The sequence below is a fragment of the Stigmatopora nigra genome, chromosome 22, assembly GCF_051989575.1.
Source record: "Stigmatopora nigra isolate UIUO_SnigA chromosome 22, RoL_Snig_1.1, whole genome shotgun sequence".
Classification (NCBI taxonomy): Eukaryota; Metazoa; Chordata; class Actinopteri; order Syngnathiformes; family Syngnathidae; genus Stigmatopora; species Stigmatopora nigra.
In genome coordinates, this window is record NC_135529.1 from 7,296,337 (window position 1) to 7,324,277 (window position 27,941).

General features: G+C 40.5%; 1 long non-coding RNA gene across 1 annotated transcript; it reads right to left on the reverse strand.

The window, feature by feature from the left end:
- Window positions 1-1,436: 1,436 nt before the first annotated feature.
- LOC144215954 (uncharacterized) lies at window positions 1,437-27,908 on the reverse strand. Its single transcript, XR_013330533.1, has 4 exons — window positions 27,679-27,908; window positions 11,594-11,686; window positions 6,899-6,971; window positions 1,437-1,997 (listed from the first exon to the last, which is right to left on the reverse strand). It is a non-coding gene; the product is annotated as an uncharacterized LOC144215954 (long non-coding RNA).
- Between the last annotated feature and the right edge of the window lie 33 nt (window positions 27,909-27,941).

Sequence of the window (27,941 nt, forward strand, 5' to 3'; positions counted from 1 at the left end):
TTTTGTCTTACTTTCTTCTTCTAGGCTTATTGTGACTATATATGTGTTGTGAATAGTTGATCCTATGGATACGGTATAAGGGGTGCATTTAAATGTCACACAAGCACTGGGGTCCCGACACTGCCTGGATGATCATGGTTGCCCATGACTGTGGGCGAGCCTTGGGGGTTTCAGACTCACTCCTGTTGGAGATAAAAGCAGGAGGCATCTGGCTGAAGCAGCGCTCCAAAAACCTAAAGTAGGCAAAGATCCCCCTCTCCTAGTTTAGCCAAACAAGCTGGACTAATCCCAACTATCAGGGGATGCACTGTCAAAACAAGCAGCAGGGCCCTAAGGCAGGCCCATCCACTGAGCAGTGAAGGGCCGGGCAGACAGGAAGGAAGCCCCCCCCTTATTAGCATAATGCCTCTCGGTAGTGAGTTGGTGTGCTGGCCTGACAGTCTGAGCACAGGGCACAGCATCTTACCGTGAGTTGGAGCTCAGAAACGGGGCAGAGGGGGCAGCAGTAGAGATGTGGGAACTCTCTGGTTGAAATCAGCAAGGGTCAAAACCCAGGCTGGCAGCGCCTCCTCTTTTTCTTTCACAGTTTCAGTGATTTCTGTTTATTTTTAGCAGCCTTCATCCTCCAAAAAACAGGTTGAGTCCTCTTCTGTCTGAATATGTAGTCTTATGCCCTGGGCTCACGTTCACTCATCCTATTCACCAGCTGGATCACCACTGTGCAAAGCTATTCTCATACTCCTTTCCCTGGCTTGTATACATTTTGGTGGATTTTTCCAAAATGGGTGGGATTTGATTAAAAAGTAATACATTCGATACTTCTAATTAATTGTTCTTGATTAATTGGATAGCAATACTTGATATAAACCATATTCTTGTGCCTTGACAAATTTGATTCAAAATTGTGGAAAATGCCCAGTATTCATGGAGTTATCTTGTAAAAAATGGCTGGGATTGAACGAGTTAATGACGTCACTGAAGTAAATTGTAGAATAATGAAGTGAGGCAACACTCTGTCTTCTTTTGTCACCATCCAGTGTCATTTAAATTTTAAATTCTTTATGTAGAACGGCCAAATGAAACAAATGAGGTTGCTGTTTATGTTATTGCCTCTAATGGGAACATAATGGGGTTGGCTAAGGTCACTTAATAATGACTATCAATATGAGCCGGTCTTTTTATTAAAGCATTGCATCATCTCTCTGACAATGGAGCTTGAAAGTGAGTTGAAGGCAGTGTGGGGTACACTGTAGTTCGATACTTTGCTGCTACACACTGGAGCAAGTATACTACATATTGTTTATGTTTACTGTTGGGCTACAATTCATTCTAATAACTTCCAATGGGGTGAATGTTTTCACCATTTTTTTGTTATTTTCTTTTCTTAAATCCGTGCAATGATCAGCCCTTTCAGTTGTTAATATTGATGACTCGTAGTTGTTGGCGACTCCGACACAAAAGTGCTATTAAAAGTAGGAAATCAGCATTGTCTGCCTGGTGTCCAGCTGGTCCTGCTGGGATTGTATTTGGACTATATCCAGTTGATTATCATTTTAACTCACTGTCACTCATAGTGAAGCTAGTTCCCGGGCCCAATTATCTTTGAAAACACAACCACACAGTCTGGATGTGATCAATGAGGCCGATGCCAGCGTCAATATGCTGCGAGTCAAGCTTATTGATTAGTGGATGTGTATAGACAGATGTTGTGAGCTGTATAATGTCAGAAGGCTGGTGGGAGTGAGGCTGAGGAGAGAAGTGGAGAGAAAGTGCGCTAAAAGGGGTGGAGTTGGAAGGCGCTTGACGGGGGTTGGGGGCTGGATGCAACGGGCGAGAGTGCCAGGAGTCTCAGGTGTGCGTCGTCAAGAGGAAGAGGTGACTGTTTGCTGGGGTGGCGTGCCCCTTGGGAGAGGATCAGGACCTGCCCTGACTCCCAGGCTCCCAGCTCACGACAGCAGGGTGACGAGGCGCCCCGGTGGCCCCTCCTCCAACTGATACTGCAATTAAAAGTCTGGCTCAGTTGCTGGCCAAAGCACAATAAAATACCGAGCACAACAACCTTCTCACCTTACGCTCTGGGACTGGGACACACACACACACACATAGACTTTGAAGCATGAGGTGCACACACACACACACACACGCACACACTTGATTCTGTGAATGACTCAGATTTGCTCTAAATCAACTTCTATTTTATCTCTTGAGTGGTTCTTTCAAACTGTATACAGAAAGCCAGCAGCTAAATACAGTATCTCCTTCTGTAGTCCGTAGTAAACCTTGAGAATGACATCAAAACTACGAATAAAACAACTTATTTTGATGACATACACATCGCATCAAAAATGGCTGCACAATTGTCTATCCAAAATGTATACCTACATAACAAAATATTAAATAACTGTACTGCCTAATTGTGAGCCTTTTTCTTTTTTTGTCCAAGATTATTTAAAAACTTTGGAATTCTATCCTTCGAGACTGCAGTTTTCTTGTTCTCAGGTGTCTGTTTTTAACACTATTAAAACATGCAAAGCCGCTTAATTGAAGACTTGAATATTAGAAAAATTTAAAATTGTTAGGATGAATGTTGAGTCTATCAAATTGAAGAGAACAATTTGTCTTTGGCTTGGGCTGATGTCTCACATTTATAATTTAGAAAGCACTAACTCTGACAATTGATTATTTGTTTCCCTCCTCTTTCGCTAAAATTCCTCACGAAATAGAGTAATGGATTATGGACTAGTTCAAAATAAAGGGCTGGTTATTCCAATTAAGTAACCTTTCTACAGATTCCTTTTAAGGTGAAATCACTGATGAGTTTTATACAAGCGACTGGAATTTCGATAGTTTCATAAAGATGATATAACGGTGGTCAACCTAATTCTGTAGAGCCAAAGTGAGATAAATGATGCCCCTTTAAGGGAGGCATTATGTATTTTTACACGAGCTCGTTCCCCTGTGTCTTGATTAAAGTTCTCGGACATTATTCCATCTAAAATAGAAGAGTTAAACCTTTTGATTAGCTATCAAAGCATACCCGCTAATTCCAGCATAATACTATATTCGTTTCACAATTTATTTTATGTGAAATGAACATAGAATTCAGCAACTTGTTCTTTTATTATAAATGTGTACATTTAATGTGATTCTGCTTTTCATTATTTTCATCAAAAAAAATCCTTTGCATCTAATTCCATCAGCCAATAGTTACTGCACACTGTTTAATATCAAATAAAATTCACAGCAACTTACACATGTTGTTTTTAAGAGGATGACAACAAGAAATAGTTGGGCTACCTGTGATTTTATAGGGAAATTCCACCTCGGAGCGTTGGCATGACGTCTATTGTCTCAGAGAAGATGGATGATTGAGGAAAAGGGAAAACCTAATTTTTACTTTTACTTTACTAGAAGAAGACAGGTGGTACTCACTTTTAGCCCCAGGAAAAGCAGCTTAATGTTAGCCAAGGCTGCTTTCACGGCCCCAGGCTAAAAAGAGGGACAGAGATGGAGCAAGCAGCAGGTATTTGCCTCCATGGGGAAGATTTAACGCTTGTGTTAAGTCTTCGATTTGGTTTACTCACACACACACACACACACACGCAAGCACAACCCAAACAAGGACCATAAGCTTTAATTTGATCAGAACAGACAACACAAGTAGAGTTTTAGAGATCATTAGATTAAGATGAAACTTCAGTTAGCAGGCTTGGCAGGTGGCCAGTGTAGGCAGCTAAAGATACCATTGTACTGAAGCTGCATATGTTACTTGCACAGTATGAAATGTTCTTGGTGGATGTGCCACGTAGTTGACTGGCAACCGATCTGGGTAACGCTGCCATAAAATCTGCAGCCGCACTTCCTTATTAAAGTGCTTTGTGTGTGTTAAATTTCTGCATTCTTCTACCTCACATTGAGAAACATTAGTGCACTTCTCTGTCACTGCTTTAAAAGGAATGAGGAGACAAGCAAAGATTGCCTGTGAATGGAATCAGTGTACAGTATATATCTAACAATCCCACAAATATTATGTTAATAAGATGAAGCAACCTTTGAATTGGAATGTCTGAAAAAGTAATGTGTCAGCTCCTGTGTATATTTTCTTTTGGTGTGCAGAATTGTACCTGTTTTTGGAAAAGTGTAGGCTTCATTCGCTATGCAATGTGGTCAATTTAACACGCAAGTGGAATGAGTTTGGCCTTGCCACTTTGCACTTACACTGTGTTGTCATGGATTCCGTGATGACTCTTTCCTTTCCGTTTTATTGGGCAAGTACATCAGTTGTGGATGATTATACGTGTGCGCATGTGATCGTTTTTACCTTTGTCATGACTGTTTTGTGAGTGGATTGCTTTTCGTTCTCATTTTCCTTAGTGTATTGTAAAAGTGTGTGTATGTGTTTGTGTGTGTGTGTGTGTTGTCTTTGTTGTGTGCGTCTAATCCCCAAGTCCCCAGGGCTCCAGAGGAACAGCTGAAGCAGGGGCAGTGGTGGCTTGTCAACGTGGAGCTCCCGCTGTTTCCCTCCCTTTCACTGCTCCCCATATGGTCCTGCAGCACCGGATCCCCAGGGGCCTGTTAACGCCGCACCACCCAGGCCCGAGCGCTGCCACCAGGTCTCTCGCACCTCCTGTCTCACCCCTGCCCCGGGGCTCATCGTCACCCCGATGTCCCCTCCACCCTATGCCCCTACGGCCTCCATCTTTTTTATTCCGTGGTGTTAACCATAATTTGCTCTCTATTTCTGTTGAGCCATGTTAAACGGGCATACCGCTACCTCTATATTTTTTCCTTTTCACCTTTGCATTGACATTTCTCATCCCCATAACCCATTTTCACAAGACTAGAATGTTTTACTCAATCAATTTCTTTCCACCATTTAAATTTTTTTCAACAAACTCACCATTCTACCTGAACAGCGGCTTGGCATGTTCTTGGGGTCTGACCACAGCATGGTCTGACTGCCAACCCAGTGGCTCCCAGTGACGCCAATTCTCGCTGTCTCTTTAAAGAGTGATTTAAACTCCATAGACCCTCGGCAGACCTTGCTGCTCGAAAGTACTTCAGTTTATCTTCACCATCGGAGCCCCAAGCGTCTCTAAATCAGCTGTCACTACCTCTCAGGGATTAGCGGGGATTTATAAGTGAACGGGGAATGCTGTTTCACACAAGTTATCAAACAGATCATAAACCACCATCGTTGGGATTTGACTATTTGGTTACACATGTTGGAGCTGTGCCTTATGGTAATGCTCGTAGGTTTGCTGAGTGTTTGCACTAGAGTGAATGTCTGATGTTTTCTCCTTTTTTTTTTGTCTTTTGCAATTGTGTCTATTAATGCATACTTAACAACATTCCGTTGACAGCTTGTTTAAGTAATACACAAAAAGAACAGTGCAGTTATTTTATGCATTCACACTATAAAACATCATTTTAAAACACAGTTGAATCATTATATAGGAGTTGCACAATTAAATGTGACATTCATTTTTGAATGGTGAATATTTAGTTTTAAAAATAGTATGTCAATTGGGGTTTTAACTAAGCCACATACTACATCTTAGCGCCCTCTATTGACAGTATATGGGAACATTTTCCACAATGCACGGTCAAATTTGAACGACTAGACACAGTTCATGTAGGCCACAATATTTGCAGTACAATAGGCTGAATGCATGGCCTACATGACCAAAAATGTGTTGTCCAAGGGCGTGTCTCAGATATAATTAAATATCTGTGAGAATACATATGGGAAAATATCATTGTTAATAAAAGAAAAACTCATAACTTTAAAAGGACATACTTTGGCTATCATTTTTAAAACAAGGAAAGAAAAAGATGCAGTGTACCTGTACATTCTCCAACGATAGATTATCTGATACCAAAAAAAATCATTTTTGATTAGGAATATCTATATTTACGTGTTTCAGAATTTTTGAGTCATGTGGGGGCGGGGGGATGCTGGAACTGTACACAAATAGAGTGAGGAAGGAAATTCTCCTGCAAGACTTTGAAACTCAATCCCTTCGATTTGCGTGTTGTGTCTCGGGGTGCAATATCCTCTGCTGCTCTCTTGCTGTCATCAGCTGCCTTTCTCTGCTGCTCCCATTCCGTGTTTCTACTTCCATCCACTTCAACAAAACCCCTCTACACCCCACCCCTTGGCCCCAACGTACAGGAGCCTAGTGGAGCCTGCAGCTGGCCAATGCCTCCCATCCTCCGGGTCACTGCCTCGGCAGGAGGTTGGGGATCTGGATCTATCTTAGAGTAAAGCAGAAAGATCAAGGACAAGACTATGATTCGCCATCTAAACACTTCTTGTTTAATTCTGTTTAATAGTGTACTTTGGCATTTCAATTATTTGTCATACCATAATCTGGACACAAAGACTGATGTTAGCCTTTTTATTAATCTATATCTGAGGATCTCATGCTCTGTTTTGCTTCCTGTGTCTGTTTTTTACCGATTGAAACTGATAAAGTTATCTTTTCCAACTGTTCTTGTCAGGCACATTCCTTCAGTCTTGCTCCGATTACTTTTCTGTCATTTTCCCCAATTCCTGTCCAGTTTTCTTCATGGTGAGTGTATTTAAATGTATATGACACTTACACCAAAGTGAGTGTTTCGGCATCTGACCTTGCAATTTGGCAGAGTGACTTCCTATTTAAAGCAACAGCTGGCTGACTACACTAAGGGAATATTAGGTGAAAGAAAGGTAATCAAAATTGTCAGAAATTAGCACTGGTTGACACCGTTATCAGCATTGAACACTAATTATCAACAAACCCTTAATTGTGTGGCAATGTTGAGGGCACTAGAGTTTGACAGTGTTATTCTGGTAAATTGTGATTAAGTGATGACTGCATTGTTAAAAACACGAACTGGGCTTCATACACTTTACCTGCCACATGCTGTCATGGTAACAGAAACTTTTCTCAGGATTAGCGATTCAATAAGGAGGCATGGTGGTTTTTCTGCATGAGAGAGAAGCAAGAAGAAAAATGCCATTTTATAGAGGGGCTGTTTATAATGAGGTCAATACTACTAACAACCATAAATCATCTTTAAATTCTGACATGTTATGCACTATTTTTATTTTCACTTCAGACCAATCCTTGAGTTAATGTACTTTAGCAAAACCACCACTTAAACTAAAATCAACATAAAGATTAAGATTTAAAAACAAATCTTGTGACTCGTCATGCGATACTTTTAGTATCCAAAGCGAACACATTCACCTTCACAAATCACAAATGTATCCATTTATTTTGGTATATTTGTAGTACTTTTTCTGTGTAATCAGGTGTATGTGCTGTACACGTGTGTGACTTTCCCTAGCGACGAATGTCTTTCTACTCCGCCCCTTTCACTCTCTAGCTTCCATACATTTTCCATTTTTTCACTCTGTTCCTCTTTGGGCCACATTCTCTTATGTTTCCTTCGCTCCTTTTCTTTATCTGTTTTATTTGCAAGGTGTGATATTGCTTTAATTGAGCAGAAACATGTGGAAAGATCAGACATATCTCGGGGGATTAGAGGAAAAGCTCAGAGTTTGTGCGACTGGCAGCCTGTGTTTGGAGCAAGGGGTCTGCTGGGAATGAATGTAGTTAGTGTGACCCTTGACCCTGCGAGCTGTTGACGTGGAAGCTGGCCAAGAGAGGTCCAACAGAACGCTTTTGTTAATCTCATTCAGGGTTCCCTGTGAACTATGGGCAGGGGGAAAGCTGGCAGCTCAGCCCTGTGGAATGTAGAGCTCTTTATTCCCATGCTTTGGAAACAGAGGTGGGCCCTGGAACTAGCAAGGCTCCTTCAGCAAGACCTCTTCCACTCAGCTCAATCGACACTGACAGTTTCCTGGGTTAGACTTGCCAACTGGCAGTGCAGCAGTGCAGGGGGGACAAATGCACCTCACTAGGGCTGCAGGACAGAACTTCCATCATGCTGCTTCAGCATAAGATACAATCAATGTCATTTCCTTAGCCAGATTAGACAGGAATACATCAAAATCCATCCGCTTGGAAGACAACAAAACAATGTGTGATACCAATGAATGTGATGGTAAGGTACCGCTAAATCAACCCAGATTGGAAAGACTATCAGGACACATAGTGCCCATCAACAGTATGATAAAACTGCAGTTATCCAGTCCAGCAAAGTACTTTATTTTCCCAATCCAGACACACTGCTCAGGTGATGTGAGAAACCAGATAACCTCATAGTACTGATGTCTTGCATGTTTAAATTTCAAGTGAAGAAAGGTTGTTCTTAAAGTTAATTGCACTGAAGATAAGAATGCTTTTCTCAACTAAATTTGCACAACATGAATATAAAACTTCTCGGGTAATTAATTCTATGATTATATGTCGCCTAATAAAATTTTTGCCCCCAGGAGAAGTATTTTGGTCCAGTAGTTGATTGCTGAATGGTGACATGTATCAACAGCATTTTCAGATTATGTCACAAATGTTTGGTCGGATGTAGTTTACTGTAGCTGGCTGGTGGATGAAAATGCCACTTTAAGATATCACAATTCTTTGTTTTGACAGATTCTTGAGTGTATTTAGATGTTTATTTTGGCTCATTATCTCATGGGGGGACCCATTAAGTGTGATTGGAAGCAAGCCTTTTGAGGCTGGGCAGCCAAGTTGTCTCTCTGCCTTTTAATGGTCCAAACATTTAATTGTCCCCTACACAGATTCAAGGCTGTGTCATACTGTATGTCAGATGCAGAAATGCCCAAGAACATACATAGATGTATTTTCTTCATTGAGTTAAATGTTATTTTGTTTTATTTTTTTAAACATAGCAAAACAACAAACATGTATTAAAAGGAAAGGCCACAATTACCACTGAATGAATGTATTGGATACAATGGAAAGTTGACAAAATTCATAATTACAAACTACAAACTTTCTTAAACTGGAAACACCTTACTGGGAATGTTGTGCCAGTTAATCAGTATATGCTGTCCATGCCTGCAACTAATCGTAATTTGCATAAGTGATTAATCAGCCTTTTTCTTCCACTTTCATGAAATTTCCTTCCATAAGCTCTAATGAAATGGGTCACTGAGATAAAAATACTACAACCAAAGTACACGGTGAAGCTGTCATCCTTAAGAAAAAATAAATAAGTGCAACGTCAATGATGCAACTGATATATCAAGACAGATTATTCTTATTTCCTGAGTTAGGAAAAAAAGATACTATGTATACTAATTATAATATAGTTATTCAAATGACTAAAGGCAAGCCACAGAGTTGTTGCAATGAGAAACAAAAGTTTTCCAGAAGACATAATGCTATACCTTCCTCTTTATATTGTTGACTGATAAACAGGAAGTAATGAGTCAGCTTGAACTGTTCTTTCTCCCACAGCATTTTCATTCAACTGAATCCACTGCTCAGTGGCTACGGGAAATACCTGCTGTTCTGCACAATGGTGCCGCTGGGATTACATGCCCCTACGCTGGTGAGCAGACTGGCACTGTGGGATGCTAAAAGAGGATGGAGGATTGTGCACGTTAGCTGAGCCTTTCTAGATATGGGACTCATTGTTTCTGTGGGAAATGTTTGATTCATTGCGAGTGTCATCACATTGAAGTGGACTTTCCAGAACATTACTGTGTCCCATGAAACAGAGCCGGCTACCAACACACTCAGGCAAAACTGGCCCCATCTTTTATGTTGCCTCCTTGCTGTTTGTCTCATACACACACAAGCCTTTTACGCGCCCCATATGGTGAGGAATGGGTCATAAAAAGCTTCTAAATGTGACAGCGGTTGTAACAGCAGCCTAGGCCTCCGTGCTGTTTATAGCACAGAGCCAAGCAGTGTTGCCTTCACGCTGTAGCAGCTACTCTACATCTGTTTGATCGAAAACTGCTGCAATTAAACAAAAATCTGATGTGAGACTGCAGAGGCCTTAGCTGGATTCATTTTGAATATCTCTCCATAACAAAAGGTAACATAAAGTAAGGTTTTATAAGTGGTATCAGACAGATGTATGAAAAAGTGAAGGTGGTGTTGCTCAACTCTAGTTTGCAGCCCTCGGTTCGTTAGTTTTATTTATTTTTTGTGGGGGGGGAAAGAAACTAGTGATGCCATTTCAACTAATTCAATACCAATGTTTATACCTTTCGGTTGTAAGTATTTGGCTACTCAGAGAAATTTTGCAAGAAAGAAAGTATGGATATAATATATTTACAGTAAAGTCCAATGTAGTGCTGAAATTGCCAGACATATTCTGCATGGTCCTAGTTGAAGGAAAAGGTCTGTCCACTTTTAAGTCCTTGCACTGATCAAACCCACCTGCCGGATATCACAACTAAACCTTTTATCCCATGTGCTCAAAGTTGGAAGCCACCGCGACACCCCCAGCACTGACCACGGAGCAAGCCAGCACTATGTTTCCTTTGTTTAACCCCTGACCTGAGAAAACACTCCAAGATTCGGACTTCTGAGAAGGCCAAGGGAAACAGGAAGTCTTTGGTTACAAATTAAATATATGTGTGTCTTGAGTCATAAATCGGAAAGCCTGACAACAGTGCTGCTACTGAAATAGCATGTGGTACCAAGACGCTCACCATAAACATTTAAAACCTGACTGCAGCCCTTGCTTTTCAAAGGCTAACTGGATGCCTGGACTAAAATGGAGATAGATGCCTTGCCCATGTGTCTGGCATAGAAGAAAAAAGGAAGGCATGCATGCAGTACAGTTTTAGGCACAACTGTATGTAATGACAGAAAATAAGGAGCTTCAAATCACAAATGTATCCGACAGCTTGATGAAGACAGGAAAATTATTCTAATTTAAATCATACATAAAGTATGCAGCATTTTTTATTTTGCAATAATGTAAAATTATGTTATAGTCAACTTAATCAATGGGAGTTGGTTAAAAAGAATTATCAAATTGATTAGAGCTTGTGATTAATCATATTCAATTACGCTTGAATCAATTAACAGCAGTTGACCCAAAAATCTACTTTTTCTGTTTGAAGACCAGAAGGCCAAACACAAAGAACTGGCAGATAGAACAAAACTTTCTTCTTTAAGAAACATAAATGCCTTTTTGAGAGGGAATTTTCAGAAGGTCTTGCCAAATAAATGAGTTCTTCATAGACCACTTTTATGAAGATATTTTTTTTGGTGTACAATAAATAATCTTAAAAAATGTATATAAACAACTTGACCAATAACTTATTATATCTTATGGGTAAATGGCATGTGGCTTTGTGTCACTTTGGAACAGACAGCTGTCAGCTCCTGAGTAATCCCACAGCTTTGGACCTGTTGACAACTGAACAACACAGCTTGTGTCATACAATGATGACTGATATCATTTCTGAAAACATGTTGCTGTTGGGACTCAATCTAATACTCTTTATCTCACCCTGATTGATGTGGGTTATAGTAGTGCATCACCATGAATAAATACTGTATCGCTGTACTGTTTTTTCAAAAAACATTTAATGTTTTGTCTTCAGCTGTTATTGTTTTTTTTTGCTGCTGATTAATGATGATGTTTCAATCTTTAGTGCAAACAAACCAATAAACCAGTAACAAATTGCTTCAAACAGTGCTAAAAACACTACCTTCTGGGTTATGTGTTGAGTGACACAGATCAGGTGTGTGTTGTCCAGTCTCTAATGTGTTTGTATGAGGCGGGAGGGGAAAGCAGGGGGTTCCTGGGGAAACAAGGTCATTCTTGTGTTGGTGCAGCAGTCACAATCTCCCCCTTGGGACGAGTAGTGATACACACGGGCTTGAATTACTCAGTAAAGAATTTTTGCAGGTATTCAAGAATTACTGTGTATTCTATACTTGTTTGATGCTTGTTGCACATGGTTAACCAATTACCAGAGGGTAAAAATATTTGTTTAAACATGTTACTGTAATCCTAAAATCATTTAGGATTATTACACAAGCAAACACATCCACAGCCTATTCTTTCAATTTTACAAATTGTCGGCTCACAGTTTTCTAGTAGTATAAAAACTTTTAATCCACCTCTTCAAGTTTTTTTATTTTTTTTTTCAGAGTGCCTCAATTTATTTTACCACGGAGCCTATCCTTTAAGAAGTGCATGCTTCACAGACTTGTCTTTGAATATGTGGAAAATGAAAGTGAAAACAGGATTATACACTAATCCTCTTGAATGTTTGTGACTCTGATTGAGTTCCGCTTTTAAGAAAGACAAGGAGCGAGAGAATTATAGAGACACGGAGAGTTCAGAGACTGATATGGTGATAGAAAGAAAGAGATTTTGCTTGTTGCTCTCCAGTAATGAGCTCCAGGAGAGGGATAGAAAAAAAAACATGGATTTATTCATGGACAATTGAAGCCAGCAATTAAGGACGAAAGAAGCTAGCTTCAGTTGCTCACTTTGGATCTTTTAAATCTACGGTAAATACGAACGTTTCTCGAAAAGTGAAGTGTGAGATATTCCAAATGAAATCCCTTCTCACTAATGAGGTTGTTGTGATATTTCTATAGCAAGTATCTCTGCGGTACCCAGTAGGCAGTTCTTTCTCTTGTTGAAATGTTTTAATCAGGTTGAAGGAACTGGGATTATGATATAACAGTGTTGGTGGAGACTCGTCTTCCTCTGTTTCCCACATCAAAATAGTAGTAGTGTTTGATCTGCTTAGGAATGTATACCACTGTGGCTGTCTTAATTAGCTAAGTGTGTGTAGACAATATATCATAGGTAGCAAATTGCTGCCGTTGAAATGTCAAGGGGTAATATCGGAGAATCGGCTCCAATTAGTAATGCACAAAACACGTCTAAAATACAATTAAACCTCATTGTTGTATTCAAAGATGATTTTGATAAAGCAAAGAAACTGGATAAAAAAAAACAACAACAAAATTTTTATAGTTCTGTTCATAAAATGTCCTCAAAATTGTAAATTGTTGCTTTGAATGATGCTTTTTTGAGGGAGAGCAGTGGAACTTTGTTTCATCCCATCTGATGAGGCTTGATCACTTTTTGGCCACACATACTCTTGTAGAAATAGGTCAGACAACAGTAAGTTTTGTGAGGCAGAAGCTCAATCCTTTCAATGCCCTGGACTAAACAACATTTTGACTCACAATATTGTTTTGGTGTTTGTTTAGGGGGAGTTACAGGGTGTTTTCTTGACACTGAACAATCTCCAATGAGCTGTTTAATATATGGGAATGCACCACGACTGGACATGAAACAAAGAGGTTGGTTTGAAGTTGCAGGGGATCCTTGTGGCTAAAACTCAGTGGTTTCATCCATTTGCACTGGATAGAGAATTTCTCTATGGCCTTAAGTGGAGGCAGTAATTAGCCATTATTTGTACTGCCACAGAAATGCATCCAATTATCGCCATTTAAGTGGCTATTTTTGACAAGTAATAGCTAAGTGGGTATTATTGTCCGTTGATCTATTGGGCAGGGCAACAGCACATGAATGCCGATTGGAGCCTTGAGTTATGTCGGATAGTGTATGGCGGTGTGTGTGTGTTGTGTGTGTGTGCACGTGTGTTCGTGTGAGTGTGTATGTGCAAAGGAGCACTTTTGTGATGTTCTTGGTGAATGGGTCAGTTCCTCCCTGTTTCGCAAAAGAAAGATCAAACCTTTTGAGTTTTGGTCTTGACGGTGTAATAATGGTAAGTGATATTATAAGTGTATTTGTTATTAAAATAAATAAATAAAACTCATAGTACTCTTAAGGATATAATACAAAAGGCATGATGCTATGCCGTCTTGAGAAATATTTCCTCCAGTGTCTCTACTCTCATCCCAACACATGATCTGGGATCTTATTACTTCTATGAATTTTTACGTATACAACATTTCATTTGAGCTCACCAGGCGGAAAATAAATCATTTCTAAGTGATCAAAAATAAGATCATGTCAACAAAAGACAGATATTGATCTTCCACTGCAACTTTATTGTACTTCTGGAATCCTTTGAAAACCACAATCCTCACCTGGCAGCTGGAAGTAAATTCCTTAATCTCTGTCTCTCTCATTTTCTCTCTGATCCAAGGTTTTGTTTTACTTCTAGAGTGATGCAAGATGAGCGTGTGTGAGTGAAACTGCCAGTTCTCTCAGAGGACCGTGCGGAAGCGGAGGCTGTGTTTGCGCTTGCTGCAGCTGGTGGCATTAGGTGTCAAGGTCGCTCCATAATGCAACCTGCTCCCGAGCCTCTTGAGAGTTACACTGCAGTGACTTCACTTAGAGACTGATGCCATAGACACTTTTTAGACTAGCGCTCATCATGCATTGCGTCTTAATAACCACTCAGAGCAGTTTGCCTTATATAGCATTTCCTTCAGTTCACTTCAGGTCATTTATTTCTCTTGAAAGATTGCCATCCATTGTGCCACTTTCCAATAGAACATTAAGTTGGGCTCTCAAAGGTGGCCATGTTAGAGAGCAACGGTCACATAGTACGTCCATCTTATCCTCGGACCTCACCACTCGCTAAGCTGATGCCGGCAGACAGGAAACAGTTGTCGGCCCCTGCCGGGTCAGCAGCGACTTCAGATGATGACCCATTCTATTAGGCTGAAAGTCTGAGGGGGCCGTCTGAGCATCACTAGTCCCTCCCCCAGCACCCTTTCCTCCCAAAAGTCAATGTGCCTCCTCTGGGCTTTTGTTGCATGATGGGATATGCTCAGCTGCTTCGTCCGGCTGGTCTGGAGGAATGCTGCGGGAGCCCCCCTTTCCATGGATTGGTCAGTGGAGCGGAGACGGATATCAAAGCTCAGTCAAGGAGGGGGCGGGATGTGGGCTGAAAGGGTCATGTCTCATTGGGCAGAGAAAGGGGGGTGCTGAGCCCGTCACATGCTTGATGGCTGATTTACCACTCCACTGGAGAGGTGAGGCCTCAGAAGCCACCTCTCCTTGCCCACTAAGGACGTGTGTACACTCTTCATTGACAGATAGTCTTTGCTGCTCTGGAGGTTTAAATTGTTTTAACAACCTTCAACATCTATTTGCTTTCTGTACAGGTCAGGGAAAACTAGACTTTGCAGTGTCATTTATATCTGATGTACAAGGAGAAAATGCATTACATGGAAAACAGCATTATTTAACTCTTCAGTGTAGGGCCTGTTTACTGCAAAATTGCTATCCATTATTCACACCATTCACTCTTAAAATTACACCGTCCCTGAGTAGGAACCCAAGGTCCATGCCAGAAAAATGTAACATTATGCCTTTGGTTATTCAATTTATATTACAATTATTTGAATATTCACATAAAACGGACAGTTATTGCAGGCCTTTCAGTATCTTTACAAAACTCAAAATATTTGTGAAAATAAATTTGTTCCAGAAATCCAAAATATTAGAATATACAGGAGACCCATTCATCAAACCTAAGATTTTGTTGTGCTCTATGAATTCGTAATAGTAATTTTCAAGAATTCAATGCATTTCCACAAGATCCATGATTCTGAAAACATAAAAGCTTAATTAATATATTATTGTTTTTTTCCTTGCTTTTTATTCTTGCAATCTACCTTCTACAGTTTAACAGTCATCTATTCACTACCATACCACATACGTTTTGAATTTGGCATGTGACTATGGGCTGTCGAAGAAAAAAAAATGGGGCCTTTTAGAGATAAAAGAATACTCCTCTTTCTCTCTGTCAACATGTAAGTCTTAAATGGAGCTGAATGCTAGCTGGGATTCCTGTCTGGTATCCTGTCTGACATGAAAGACTGCTCACTGGGACAGAAGAAGGAACTCACAGAGAAGTATTCCCGCTGGACCCTCCAGCAGATGGAACAAGAACACCTTGAAGGAAGGGAGTGTCGCTGAGCCCAAGTATTTTTTCTTTTTTTCATATTTTTTTTCTCCCACGCTGATGAAACGTAATCTGGGGCTGCCTCAAATCTCAGGATTTGTGTGTAAGTGAGTGACACAGAGAAAGCACCTGGATCTACAGTGGAGGCAAGTGACAGAATAGTTTACCAGATAGAATCATTGAAATGGAGCAATAATTCAATAACCAGATAAGTCCTCAACCAGAGAGAATTGTCTCGTGGCATCGTTTATGAATGACTAGATGTGTTTTTCAATATTTATCTGGTAAATAAATATTTGTGACACCCTTCTTAAAGATGAAATAAGAGCCAAGTCTGATTCATGACATGTTGGATTGAAAAGAAATTAACACAATGAGAGCATTTTTACGTTCAAAAGCAAATCATTGAACTGTTCTGCTTGTAGTCTTGTCTTTAGAGTATTCTTGCCAGTTCCTTGTAGACAAGTCAGATCACAGTGACAAACTAGACAGGGGAGTTTGCGGTAAATCTTTTGTATGCAGAGATGTGTCTTTTGTCTGTTTCCACTTAAAGGCCCTTGGAGGGGTTTTTTTTTCTGCTCAGCCACCTTCTCTGACCTGTCACTCACTCTTCTGACAGCTGCGAAGACACTCTCCTCCCTTTCCTCTATTTTGCTCCTTCAGCCTTTCGGTCCTCCGCGTCTAACCCCGATATTCCTGCATGTGAATTGTTGGTCTCATTTTCGTATGTCAGGAGCACCAGTCAGTGTGACAGCTCCCTGTCTGACTGTCTCATTAGAAACAGCCAGCTTGGTTTGTGAAGCAGCAGCAGGAGAAGTTCTCCTCTACCAAGCCATGAAAATGTGAGATCAGTACTGTTACCATTTGTCAACTGGCTCATGATTGGTCACAATGTCGGCTACACGTATCCACAAATTCATTAATTCAAATCTTGGTTTAGCCATGAGTATAACTACTTTAATTGTTGCAATGTCCTTGGTATAGATGGATCTGTAACTTCAGAACCCATATAACAACAGAGTTATGAAAAAATAAATCAACTACGGGTGTAGTAATGTTGCTTTTGTCAAGGGATGACTCTTGATCAATAGAAACAAAGGTGTTTACTTTTTAGACTTGCATATCAAATGGCCTTGAAGGGTAAATTTATGTTTGGAAAAAAAAACCTTATACATCAGAACTCCATAATTTCCACTGCTTTATTGTTTGTCCTTGAGTACTAATTGTCAACACATAGAGGCAACCATTAAGCAGGCTGGCGTTTGATGTTTTTGATGCGTAGATGTGAGATGGTGAATGGTTGAATTATAATTGCATGTGTGTCGTTATTTTTTTTGGGTATGCTTAGTGCTCCTGCCTTTTAATGAATGTAATGTGGCTATCTAGGAGAAGAAAGAGTAGATATTTTTTAGTTAATAATGAACTGTGAATGTACTTTGAATATGTATGAGGATGTAAGACCCAAGGCATAATGTACGCAAGCTCCCCTGATGGGCATGAAGTTGATCATATCATTTCCTTCCAGAGAAGTAAAACACGACTAATAGAGTATAAAACCTGGGATCATTGTAATGTTTCCTTCCTTTGAAAAATAAATTAAGTACAAAGAAGCATAGCAACATGATGAGAACAATTAGTTTTAATCTAGAGTCAACAATAAGCTTGTTTGAATATTACTTTGCATTTATTAAGATTTTATTTGTTTTACATTGACTATTCTGCCTATGAAAAAACTTTATCCCACCCGTAACAGTTGCTTCAACAAAAGAATAAATAGAATTACACGTTGATTTACAATATCAATCAGATCAATAGAACACTGCTCAACATCAGGACCACTTCATCACCCACAATTTAGCATGCAATGGTGTGGTGATCTTCCAATTCTCTAAGTGATGAACCTTCCACCTACAACATTTAAACCCTTGACATCTCCCTTGAGAATAACGTGTTCTTTAAGAATGCCCTCCAATTTAAAACCCATATGAAAAGGTAATCAGAGCTCTATCATCACCCTAGAGAAGAGAGCGTTTGATTGACCCAATGCAGCTCCTGTTTTTGACGGCTTCCTCTCTCTTGCCAGCAGGTGTCCTCTGCCAAACAGAATGGGCTTTACATGTGTAATTAACACATTGCCGCATTCACTGCCTCCAACCTGAACTCTCTGTAACATTTTACTTCATCTTTTCTTTCATCTTTTTTTCCAAGTATATTTTTTGACCAATTTTTCTCTCTTTTATTAAAAGTCGTCATGCTTCTAGACTGCTTTTTATGCTTAATATTGGCAATAGAAAACAACAATCGGAAAGTTGGAAATGTATAGATGAGCTGTTTTAAAAAAAATGGTTCTTTATGCGCACTGACATGGATGGAGTTAACAGCTTGCTGCGTAGGCCAGCTAATGCCTTAAACCCACCCCCACACCATGAAACCTGTAATTACCAGGGCTTTGTTAATTAAGAATGAAACAGAGGAGATGCAGCGGGCTAATTGGGGCCGACATGCTCTGTAATTAGAGTAAGTCACACATTGGGATTTTATGAATGAATGACTTGGATGTCAGTCTTTTTACAGCAGTTCATTACATTGGTCAGTCCTATAATACGACTTATTTATTTCAAATGTATACAAAGGAAACAATATGTTACAGTTGTTTTTATTTATTTATTTTCTTTAACAAACTATAGTTTTTCTCTTTGGGCGTGGGGCATTATTAATTGTGCCGGTGAACGATGGTTAGGGGGCTGGGGGGTAAGAAACATGGGGGTTGGGGAAGTCCAATTATTTTTCTCTTCTTCTCTTTTTCCGCCCCCAACCTTTTTTTCACCATGTGCTGCTAGCTGCTGGGGGATGGAGGTAGATTTCTGTCTCTCATTTGCAGAATGTGGCAGGAGTTAATCATTTGGTAAGTCGTAAACATAGACATGACCTATTTCTGTGATGCCGCTGGCAAAAGTAACAAGTAGTTTAAAGCTATGAACATTTTTTTCTATACTATTTCTTTTCATATACTTTACAACTGACAGGAAAAGCAACTTTGGGATTGAGAAGTTACCCGTTCATTAAGAAGGTGACTGATTGCCGATGTGGTGTTCAGTTCAAACATCTACACTGGAAACATCTTAGTAGTTTTCTGCCCAATTCACTTGCAGCAGTTTTGGAAAAGTGAGACAAATCTCTTGTTAATTTCATTCACACGTGTCACATTTATTTTTATCATGGGCCAAGGTCTGGGCTGTTGTGGACTTTTGTGCTTTGACTATCATTGTGTTTTTGATTCGGTTTTGTTTCATATCAATGGGAAGTTTGTGTTATCCTGTGTTCTGTATGTACCTTTCTTTTCTGCTCACTGGTCTTTATGATCACTTAAAGTATGGATAATGGATAGTTTTTTAAAAATGCATTTATAATATAGTTTAATTTCAACGTCTTTCCTTCAATCAAGACAGTAGCAGGATTAAAATCTGCACAACTAGGTGAGTATTTTCATGAAATGTTCTTCTCTTTTCTGTAACACATCTACTGACTAGAGTGAAGAGAGAATTTTGACACCTCACCACAGTTTGGATCCTTTCCTGTGAAGAGGGGAAAGGCCAGAATATTGATTAATGGAAGCCATCACAGGAACAGGTCTACTACCTGTGGCTGATGTATTTGCCTTTTTATTGCCTCATTACCTCATTTGTCTTGGTGTGACACTCTGAAACCTCATAAAACCAATCAAGAGATACTCAACACATCCTACAGTTTGTGTTTCCTTATGTGTGATATCTTCACTTGTGTGCATTGATCTCCAGCTTATTTAGAGATGTGAAAATATTCACCCTCTATGCTAATTCCTTATTGAATGTTGAAAAAACATAATAATAAAATAAATAATCTTACAACTCACAACTCTACACGACAGTCATACACATGTAACTTTGTAGCGTTGGTAAGAAAATCATGTAATTGTTCATTAGCAATGGCAAATGAATGAACATATCAAGTTATTGTCAATGAAATTATTTTTTCACCCAAAGAAATGGATTTGGATCATTTACGGCGACATACCTGATGATCTCTTATTGCACACGGATGCCATGGAAGAAGACAAGGCAGGCCGGCCTGGACCTTGGCTTCAGAGTACACCATGATTTGGTCGCAAACCCCCTCTATCATACATTTTTTGTTATTCCCTATGTGAATAGGCAGGCTGATGCCAGCTCACAAGTTAACACTGAATACCCGTGTGGCTTACACTAAAATGGAAATTTCCAATGCAGCTGCTCTAGAGCCACACTAACATCAGCAAATATGGCCTTGCTACAGAAAGAAACACAGCCTTTTCATTCATATCAGATTCAAAGAGAGACACTTGCTGAATATGGAAAATCATATGCAATGCAAGTAAAATGATCAAATATGTGGATTAATGCGTGATTTAATAAATATAGCAAAGTTGTTGGGAAACATATAAAATGTATTAGAAATCAGCACACAGCATGTACTGTCATAGGTGTGACTGCTATAAACATGTAAAACACTCCAGCAATCATTGTCCGCTGCAGGAGTCCTGTTAGAATTCATTCCCAGCATGGACTCTGATCTCAAATGTCAAATCATATTCTTTGCTGTCTTCAGCAGTTTTGATTTAATATGCTACCTCCTCTCTTATTAGGGTCAAGTTCAAAGACAGTATAGCAACATGTATTTTGTGTGGCCTGCAAAACAAACAAATTGATTCTTTTCACATTCATTTATTTCTAGGCAGCGTACAGATTCAATTCTGGGAAGGCTTCCTAAATATGTCCCACTCCCCCCCCCTTTTTTTTTGTTTGTCTGTGTTTTTCTGTTTCCATTCCATGCTTTCAGTGGTCAATATCCTCCTTAAGACTCTGACTATTATGACTTTCATCTTTGCTGTTTCATTTACTGGAGTGTTTTCAGCTATTTACACATCACTGGCTTGTGTTTTTCCTTAAATGGATGAGACGCACTCTTGTTTTCCCTCTTTTGTCTGTGTGATAACACAAGAGGAAACTGGCTTTGAATACACTTCACTGTGTAGTTTTGGGCCATGCTTATCAGTGCCACCTGTTCTTGGAGTAGCCTCTTAATAAGGTGATCAAAGCCTGTGAAAAGGTGCTAAGTGGTCCGAAGCTGCACTGGCACGCTACTAGCCTTTGATCCAACCAAAACCCCTCTGCCTGAATCAATTTGGATATGGTTAGAAACCTGTTTTGGACTTCAGCACTTTACCTTTCAAATAACATTTTCAGTTATTGCATTCTGTTTGATGTGAGCGACGGGTTATGTTTGACAAAAGGCAGCCGTTATTTACCTACAGACACACATGGTTTCATGCATAAGATAGGTCACTACAATCATTGAACATGTATCTAGAGTACGTTCTTCACCAAAAATGAACCAAGAGCAGTGAGTCTGGGTATGAAAAATGAATAGATTGTATTCCAAAATTAAAATTGAAAGTGCTCAATTCACCCATTGCTTCCAGTAATACAAAAATGCAACCAGCACATTGAAGAAAAACAAAGCACTAGGATCCCAGTCCTCTTCCTGACTTTAACTTTTGCAAGGTAAAAACTGTCCTCCTCTGTGCACAGCTCATCATCACAAACTTTTAACCTACCACAAAATCTTATAGGATTCAATGGTCACAGTGTAGGCCTGAAATTGTTATAATGTGGCTCCGGGGTTCCTTAGACCTGGTCAACGAGAAACAAATCTGCCACGAAATAGGTTTGGGACCGCTGTCTGAGAGTAAACACAAAACTTCATGCTTTGTAGGATGCAGACACCGTGCATTGTCTTCTGTATGAACGTGCTAAATCTGGTCTAGTCAGCCTTGTGAGTGCCAGAGCACCTCTGTCTTGTATTAAACCAGAGACTGTTTATGAGAGGACCACGCAGACTTAGCTAAAACAGTCAGAGTCTTGTGTCACCAGATGTTTTATAGGGTCGGCGGCATGGCAGAGGCACATATTAAACACGGAGGCAGAGGGGTGCCGGCGCTGACTGGGCCAGCCGTCAGGTGCTCTGCGTTCCCCTTTATGACCCGGTCCACTAATGAAAGTAAGGTTCGGGGACCACTGTGGAACATCAGAGGCCACTCTACACTGCCAGACCCGCACCTCCATCTATACAGGAATGTCATAAAGCTTTAAGAGAGCCCTCCTTTTCATTATTGACTTCCGTCTCCGTTTCCACTTAGCTTGCCTGTCTACTGATTGATTGGTTTTCATTTCTTGTCATGTTCTTAGGTGGCTGTTAAGGTGTTTCCTCGGCTTCATTGGCTTGACACAGGATGGAAGCAATAAGTTATGATGTAGAAAATGAAGTGTGAGAAAGCCCAGTCACAGTTGTTTGATAAGAGAGGTGAGCTGCACAACTCTTAACAGAGCTTGGCATATGGTCGTGTTGAGAGGCAGCAGACACATGTGGAACAAATAAGGAGAGGTTTTCTGTAGACAGATGAGCTCTTGACACTGAAGAAATGTTCTTTGTTACAAATCATGGAATGAATCTTTACTCCCCACCATGATCATCAGAAATGCTCACTTTATCCACCATCTTTAGTGTCTCTTTACCCCAAACACACGCACACACACAGACACACACACTTGCCCCAACACTGTTCTGTGTAAGTGTGCTCAGGGGCAGTGGGTGTTGAGACCGAGGGAGGGGAAGAAGGGATTGGCTCGGCATTGCTAGGTCGGTCATGCGAGAGCAGCTGGAGTGCTTGTGGTCATTATCAGAGCAAGTCTCTCTATGTTGCTGCACCAATTAGTTTTGACCCAGAAGGAACATTCTGTAGAGCAGAGTCAAGCAACGTTTCATCTTTACCACATCCGGATGGACATAAACATATGTACTATCCATACATGACAACGAAACGTCACTCGATACAAAGAATATGTGCATACTGAATACGTATCACCATTTGTAGTGACATTGTGTTCCTTCTTACAGATCTTGCCCTGCGCATATACATCACACAAAATGCATCTTACCTAATCCCTATGCTATATAAATTTACCACTATAAATGTGATCTATTATAAGTATAATGTATAGTTTACTCAATACAATATTCTGCAGACTAAACCATAGCCCCCAAAAATGAAACAACAGGAAATTGGAAAACAATTCTCAAAAGCAGAGTAAACTTGAGTTATGAAACACTTCCCTTGATAGTAGAAGTTCATTGCATCACTTTTGGCCAATGAGGTCTGATCCTTTCCCCCAAATACAGACTCCAAATGCCAAATCAGCCAACGAGCACGCGTGTAGTGTAGTTTCATAGGTGGCATTGCTTATCAACACAGTAATTCTCATCCTTACTCCTGATATCTCTCATGGCTGCTAGTTTGGCCCAGGAAAACTCCTCTCTGATTTGTTAAGGTAATGATCTAATCTGTGGTCATTAGGGAGCTCAGCCTTTAGTGTTTAATGTGTGGCCAGGTGGTCTTGCTGCCAAGCTCCACATATTAAAGGTCCCAGGCTCGGCAGTAATGAGTAATGAGTTGCATTTAAAGATGCCTTACCTGAACCTGCTTCAATATGGCCTGGTTAAAAGGAACAACTTGTCTACTTTTCCATTTCCCAAGATGTGAAAAGAGACAGCTTCCATAAATGAAACATAAAAACCAGATACAACAATGTACGTGAAAAGTAAATAATAGATGGTTGGAAATCTTCCGTTCTTTAATTTCAAAAGGATATAAAATAACTATTTAAAAAAAACTCTTACTTTTACTATCACCCGAGTGTAATCTCATCAACTGTAACGGTACTCTTCGTTGAGTAGATTATTTTTTAAGTGGTTACTCTTTCCGACCCTGCCACTAGAGGAGAATAGTTGAATTTTGTCAGTGTCTGTGCCCTTTCAGGACATGGTTTGAACTCTACAGCGATTTCAGGCATGTACAGTTGAGAGCTGTCATGAAGCAATGTGATATGAATATTCAGATGACTGTTTTAATTGAAGAGAACAAGCGTTCACACATGGCAGTACTGGCAATGTTGTTGAGTGCCTGAGGCCTTCTCCCCGAGTGGCCGAGACCCATCTGATCACAGCTCAATGGAGCCCACGAGCCCACCAACACTACGGCAAAACCCTGGCTCCTTTCAATACCCCCAGGCTTCTCGCACGTTCACATTGCCCTGCACTCACGCACACACCTGCACAGCGGAGGGAGGGAGGGTGTCAGATGAATGAAATTTGTGTAAAGATCATTTAATACAACAAATATATTATACATGCACAACATCTATCTAGCTGCCTGTCTGGGTGAATGTACTACGCTCCATTCGATGTAACAATTTATTAATACGGTAATTAAAAGCGATTGTTATTCTATGAACACTGCTCAATGGATGTCTAGGCTAGCAATTTTCCAGACTTTAATCAATTCCTGTTCCTTTAATTAAAACTTCCGCTGTCACCTTATGGGGTACTTTAACTTGAAGGATTGGACTTTACTGAGAGACAATAGTTAGTCCTTTTTTTAACTAAATAAATGGAAAAAAACGGGTTTCATCCCTATTTGAATCTTCTGCAGTTGGAAGAATTGTATAAAAGTGCTATAACATGAAAACTGCGGATATACATTTTCGTTCAACCAAGAGGTGAGAGCCTATTGGATTGGGCACATCAAGAAAGGGCACAGGACAAAGTAAGTATTCTATCAATCAATAAATTTTTGAACCACTAATCCTAATTCTGTCAAGGACATTGTGATACCAGTCTGGACTCACAATATATTTAAGAAACCGGGTGGCCGTAATTCCATTTTTTTTTCCAATTCAGCTGAAAACATGGCAGAGCTGAGACTGATATAAAAAAAAGCTATGTAAATAAATAAAATGGTGTATTTAAAGGGATGTGGGGGGGTTGTTATAAGGAAAGAACCAAATGATACTTCTTTCTTCCGACCTCATCACCCCCACTCCTCCGTGGGTGCTCAGGCACCTCTTGTCCGCTACGAATCACCCCTCCTCAACTGCATTAATTGGCTGTCAAAATGTGCTGAATTAACAAATTAATGAGCTTGGAGTTGAATCTTAAATTTGGCAAAAGCGGGACTGTATCCATGTTGTGGCACAGGCTATAGCCGTGCTTCCCTTTTTTCGTGTGCGTAGGCCTGTTACAGATATGCATCCAGGACATTTGAGCGGATTGCATTTCATTAGTTTGATTTGAGCGGACAGCACTAAGCTGCTGAGGGCTCTGCACTGACAGCTAATTACAGGAATCAGCCCTGTCCACTGATAGAGAACAATGGCTTGGGATGAGCTTGCCTAGCCAGGAGGACTGGCCCCGCATACAACAACAGTGTTTGCCTAATAAAGTCTGCACAATGGAGAACCATTACTCATTTTAAAAAGCAATGGAAACATTAATTGACTGTTTACCTGCCTCATCACCTTCAACTTTGGACGTGAAGCGGAAAGAAAAAATATCTTTTAAGTCCACCTGATGTAGTAGCCTGCTTCCCATTACTCACAGCAGTTTACATTCTTTTAACCCACGCCTGCACACAGAATGGTTATAGTATCTGTCTGCTATGAGGCTGTCCATATTAAAATCATCTACTTTAAAATAAGCAGCTCGCTCATGTGGACGCTTTCCCCTGAAAAGAAAATTAAGTGGATTAGGGGAAACGTCAGTAAATTTAGCAGTGCATTATCCAAGCAACATTTGACAAATGACAGATCACAGTACAAGATTATTTGAGGTTTTGCATCCTTCTCTGTGTGTTTACATATATTTATGATGATGCACTAAATTTCTTTTTTAATAATGTAAAAAATAAGTGCTTTTGGAACAACATTTTGTTTCACAGAATTAATTTATTTCAAAGTATATACTTTTGTATATATTATATATTTCTCTGTTGTTCAGCCATCTTTGCAAGTGTTTATGTTGTTTAATTTTTAATCTCCAATTTTTCTTCCACTGTGTTTCCCAAGTTACTTTTATGAGGACACAAAAAAAAAAAGATTTTTGACAGGATTGGTTTTGCTCTTGTTTGTCGCCGTTGATTTGGCCAGTGGCTAGTGGCCAGGTGCGCTGACATTTTTAGGAACTATAGCACCATCTCAAAGCTTTTTGTGCCATTTCCAGGTCAGACCTTCAGGTCATTTTCTACGACTAGTTTTTACCAGTCATTTTTTTTCTACCCGGCTGATGGAAGATAATGACTTTGGCTGTGTCTTCATGTGGCTGTGTCATCTCAACTCAATGACAGGAAATGTGGTGGTCGGCGTATGCCGCCAGGAAACAGGCAGCGGCCCAATACGTGGTGCGGGGGTCAATGTGAGGTGGCCTCTGCACTGACTGGCAGGATAACATGGTTTGTTAGGGAGATTTGTCCCTGCATCAGATCTCCTGTCTGCCTGGCTGTGGCACTCGTGTCAATTTGCACCCATGCACATCCCTAGTCCGGCTGACAGGTGAGCAATAGAATGGCGCTCTCTACCCCCCTAATTGTACCCCGCAGTCTAGCTTCTATAGTATACGAATACGGTGTTAGCGCCCTGCCGACCCTACCGGCCAGGCCCAGAGCAGCCTCATCAGCATGGGAGTAATGCAAGGTGAGGGTATGTCGCTCTGTCAGCTGCTTGTCTCCATAGAGTGGAGAATGATGGGCAACAGAAGCAGATATGTTTTCCAAGCTTTCTGTCTGCACGTGATGGTATGTACAGCTAACATACATAATATACATGTAAACAGAAACACCCACGCATAACACATGCAAACAATAAATCAAACTGCATTTCCATGAACTCTACAGAGAGGTACATAGATATACATATGCATTTATGCCACGAAAGCTCTATTCTTAAGGGAATTGGATGCTCCGCTTCAGCATGCGTGTGTGTTGGTGTGGGGGTAATTGTCAAATTGTCCATCACTGAATTCCCCATAGAATTGTTTATGTAAATATGGTCCACACAATTTTTAAACTGTATGCATGATGAATGGACAAATAGAAATGCCACGGAATACTGGAAATGACAAAATGTGGCAAAACCCTAATTCAACAAACAATTCCCCAAACAAAATAGCTACAATGTCTGTATCACGATCGATGTTGATGAACTTGTGTGTGCATGTGTGTGCATGTGTGTGCAAGTGTGTGTGCAAGTGTGTGTGCAAGTGTGTGTGCAAGAGTGTGTGCAAGAGTGTGTGCAAGTGTATGTGCAAGTGTGTGTGCAAGTGTGTGTGCAAGTGTGTGTGCAAGTGTGTGTGCAAGTGTGTGTGTGCAAGTGTGTGTGTGCAAGTGTGTGTGTGTGCAAGTGTGTGTGTGCAAGTGTGTGTGTGCAAGTGTGTGTGTGCAAGTGTGTGTGTGCAAGTGTGTGTGTGCAAGTGTGTGTGTGCAAGTGTGTGTGTGCAAGTGTGTGTGTGCAAGTGTGTGTGTGCAAGTGTGTGTGTGCAAGTGTGTGTGTGCAAGTGTGTGTGTGCAAGTGTGTGTGTGCAAGTGTGTGTTTGCAAGTGTGTGTGCAAGTGTGTGTGCGTGGGCATGTGTGTGTTTGTGGAGGGGGGGATTGAGGTGTGCCATTTCCTGGCTCATGGAGGCCTTGGTGCCAGATGCATGGGGCTGGTGCCGCTTCCTGCGGGCAGATGCCTGCAGTGTTGCCTCCATGATCCCAGCTCTGTTCCTGTACCAGCCCCTCAGTCTGCTTCATGCCTCTGGGGGGTATGGTGTCATGGGCAGAAGGATGAATAAAGGGAGGGGGTATCCAATAATATACTACTCATGAACACAGACCTATCCGATGTCTCATACACATAGCACATAGAATTACACGATCGAAAATTGTAATTATACACATTAATATAAACACATCTGAGGCTGTATTTTTTTTATATATACTCACAGTTTTCAGTCCAGGCTGTCAAGAATAGTTCATCCTTCACATGTATATTAGAATATTAAGGAGGATTAAGGAGATACAGTTAGGATCACCAAAAGAGAAGTAAAGTTGGCCATTTCGTTCTTAACATCAGCTCTTTCTCAATCCAGGCCTAACAGCTGCCATTCAACGTTCTCACTCGCACACATCTACCCTACCTGCCTATTTTCTAGCACCAGACTGGCACCCAGAGATCACTATGAGTACTGCACAAGAGCAGAGGCAAA